Here is a 3,983-nt window from a genome sequence, read left to right on the forward strand (position 1 = left end):
AAAAATATGGAACGCTTCCCAAATTTGCATGCCATCCTTTCACAGGGGCTGTGCTAATCTCTGTATCATTCCAATTTTAGTACATCAGTCTTTTAAATTTTAGTTATTTAAATGAATGTATAGAGGTACTTCACTGTGGTTTCAATTCGCATCTCCTCAAATAAGCATTTTTTGGTGTGCTTATTGGTCATTTGTATATTTTTCTGAAATGCCTGTGCAAATCTTTTGCCCATTGTGTGTGTAGGAGGTGTTGTTTAATTTCTTAGTGAACTTTAAGAGTTCTTACTGAACCTTACAAGTCCTTTGTTGAATATAAATATTGCAAATATTTTATCCCAGTCTATGACTTTCCTTTTCATTTCTTTGACAGTGAATTTCAAAGAGTGGAAGTCTTTAATTTTGATAAAGTTCAGATTTCCAGTTTTTTCCCTGTATAGTTAGTGTTTTTTGCGTCCCACCTAAGAAATCTTTGCCTACCAAGGTCAGAAAGATATTCTCCTGTTTTCTTCCAGAAGTTTTATAGTTTTAACTTTTATGTTTAGGTCTGTGATACATCTTGAGTTATTTTTTGTGTGATGTGAGGTAACAGTTAAGATTAACTTTTTTTCTTACAGATATTCAGATTTTTCAGCACCATTTGTTGAAAAGACTAGTTTATCCCTGTTGAATTACTTTGGCCCTTTTGTTGAAAATCAGCTTGTAGGTTGTTTACCCATTCATCCATGGACGGATCATGTGTTTTTGAAGCTACTTGATGATATTACTTTTTAGATTTCTTTTCCCAAATGGTTTGTTGTTCAAATCTGCATTTTTACCAAGCACCTTTGGTGATTCTTGTACTGGCTAAAGTATGAGACCCTTGGGTCATAGGGCATTGGTTCCTAATCAGGAATAGAAATGATAATCACCCAATGCCAGGGCTCCACCTTCAAAGGGCCTAATTTAGCACGTCTAGAGTAAGCCCCCAGAAGAAAACTTCCCCAACTAAGAGCTATTGATTCTTTGCTTAAGAACAATGGATACATCCTCTCCTTTTCATTCATGTGTTCCTTAGACACATAACGACTGGCTCTTCTGCTGGGCTCTGAGGTGCCTCAGTGAACAAGGTTTGTTTGAACAAGCAAACAGGCCAGTGCAGCCCCTTGTGTGCAGATGGGTCCGACAGAGCCTTGTGGGAAGAGTGGGTGAATCTGGTGGTCCTGGGTGCCACTGTGGATGCTGCAGTTTGGGGATACAGGGAGCCTCTCTTTGTCCTGCAAAGACCCCCACGAGGCCTAGCTATACCCCCGTGCTGGTTAGAGTCTGACCATGAATTCCTTCTTGAGGTTAAGACTGCATGTCACGTTCCCTACACTTGTGAACTTTCTGGCTTTGTCTTGGGACGGCTACGTCACGCTGTCTCCAAGTGCTCTGTCCCTAGTGGAAAGTTTTGGTCTCTGGAGGTGCTGAGAGAAGGCAGCTCTGTTGGGTCTGGTGGATTCTGTGACTGCTGAGCTGTCCACATAACTTGGTCTCGGTCCACACTGCCCTGTTTGTTTGCCGTCTGGGTCGCTTCTTCTAGTAGGGTTGACTGTCCCTCTTGCCCAATTTCACACCAGACTTGAAGCCATTTGGCCTTTCTTCCCCCACTCCTCCACCTGATCAGTGCTTCTGGGCACGTTGTCCAGCCTGATTGCTCAAAATGTGCAAACCCAGCTCAATAGACAGGGCATCCAGGCCCCGGAGGCATTAACCAAGCTCAGCTTTACATGGTTTTCTTTCTGGTCTGGGCTAGAGCCCTGCAGTTCTGTAAGGAGAGGGGAGCCTGTTTGCTGTTCCATAGAATGGTCCAGAAATTCCAGCAACTGGCTGTTGCCCTGGAAGTGGAGGTAGCCTGGGCACTGGGGTACAGCTGCTTTAGCTCTGAAATTGGTCAGAAGCAGTGGTTCTCAGCCCTGGTTGTACACGAGTATCACCTGGAGAACTTTGAAAGCTCCTGAAGCCCAGGCTCTATCCCAGAGCAATTCAGCCAGTATCTCTGGAGGTGGGATCGGGGGTTACAGTATCTGTAAAGTTCCCCAGGTGATTCCAACACACTGCTAAGTGTGAGAGCAGCTGCTCTATCTAAAAGGACAACACCATTGAGAGAGGTGAGGCAGAGTTGGGGGGTCTGGAGCCCACCTTAGTCGACATGCCTCCCTGGATGAAATATGGCACAGTCTATTTTGTTTTTGATTAAAATTATAGGGGTATCACCCCACTTTATTTTTTTAAAAAGTATTTTATTTATTTTTGGCTGTGTTGGGTCTTAGTTGCGACATGTGGGATCTTCCTTGCAGCATGCAGGATCTTTCGTTGTGGCTCGAGGGCTTCTCTCTAGTTGTGGTGTGCGGGCTCCAGGGCATATGGGCTCTGTAGTTGTGGCGCACCGGCCTAGTTGCCCCGTGGCAGGTGGGATCTTAGTTCCCTGACCAGGGATCGAACCCGCGTCCCCTGCATTGGAAGGCGGATTCTTTACTACTGGACCACCAGGGAAGTCCCTCACCCCACTTCCTTTAAATTTCTATTTCAGCTGTAACTGATGCTCTTCCAGTGTCCATCCTAAGATCACCTTTTGGGTGCAAAACATACTCCCTCAGGCTGGGGAACAGGCTGCAAAGGGCATAGGCTTTGTTTGGCTCTGTGTTTTCAGTCCTTTGCACGCTGCCATGATACCACGGAGTGGTGATTGGTGGCAGAGCAGGGCAGTGACTCAGGAGAGCTGGTTGGTCTAGGGGCTTTAGGCTCATTCTTTAGGCTTCTCCTGTCCCACCTCACGACTCAGCCCTGATTCTCATCTTGGGCTTGTTATCCCCACAAACCCCCAATCCAAGCATCCTGCTTTCCTACCACGATGGCTTCTCCTTCTGGCCACCTTTGGCCCCCATCCTACTACATCCTCAGTGGGATCTCGCCTTTCTTCTAGTCTTCACCCTCTCCTTCTCTCTTACTCAACCTATCATTTCAGTAACTCTTTTGCCAGCCCCCTCCACTCCTGCACCCATCCTGTATTTTATAGAGAAAATTGAAGCTGTAGATTAAGATTCTGCAACTTCCAAACCAGCAGTATCCTCACTCATTCTTCCCCCAACCTTCCTGTTGCCATAGTGGAACCTCCTTCCCCCTCTCTGAGGCCTGTCCTCCAGCTCACCTCGGAGACCCCATGCATCCCCCAACCCCACTATCTTCTCAGGACCTCCCGTGGGTGATCCCTTCTCTCTTTTTTATTTTCAACCACTGGCTTTCACCTCCATCAGTCTACTGAAACAGCTTTGGCTGATGTTACCTTTGAACTCCCATGTAACCAAATCTGTTGGATTTTTTACTCTCTGTTTGACTGACCTCCTGACCTGTCAACAGCAGGAGGCACAGATGACCCCTCCCTTCTTCAGGTCCACCCTCCCTGCTCTCTCCTGACTTCCTTCTACCTCTCTGCTCACTCCTCCTCAGTCTTCTTTGTAGACTCATGCTTTTCTCACAAGCCATTAAATGTAGACATTCCCCAAGCTGGGTCCTAGGTGCCGTTATCCTTCTGTTCAAAGCCAGTTACAAACTGTCCAAAATTCATTCTTTTGCTTGTGGATGTCCAGCTTTCCTAGTACAATTTGTTGAAGCGACTGTCCTGTTTTCATTGAATGGCCTCCACTGCATGGCACTCTTGTTGAAAATCATTTGACCATATATATATTCAAGGGCTTATTTCTGGGGTCTCTATTCCATTCCATTAGTCTATATGTCTATCTTTATGACAGTGCCACACCGTTTTGCTTATTATAGCTGTGTCATAGGTTCCTCTTTGTCACTTTAAAAAACATTTAGTTTTTGTTTTTTCACAGATGTATGTGTGTGTCTGTGTGTGAATACAGCTTAAAGAGTCAATTATACTTTAAGGCTTATTACTCTACCTCTCAAATCAGACCCTGCCTCTCTTTGTTTTCTGCTCCCTGGAGGCAACCACTTCAATT

At 45.5% G+C, this 3,983-nt stretch overlaps 1 pseudogene; it reads right to left on the reverse strand.

The window, feature by feature from the left end:
* Positions 1–100, reverse strand: LOC132504650 (U6 spliceosomal RNA; annotated as a pseudogene).
* Positions 101–3,983: the final 3,883 nt, after the last annotated feature.

Source organism: Lagenorhynchus albirostris, chromosome 1, assembly GCF_949774975.1.
Source record: "Lagenorhynchus albirostris chromosome 1, mLagAlb1.1, whole genome shotgun sequence".
Classification (NCBI taxonomy): Eukaryota; Metazoa; Chordata; class Mammalia; order Artiodactyla; family Delphinidae; genus Lagenorhynchus; species Lagenorhynchus albirostris.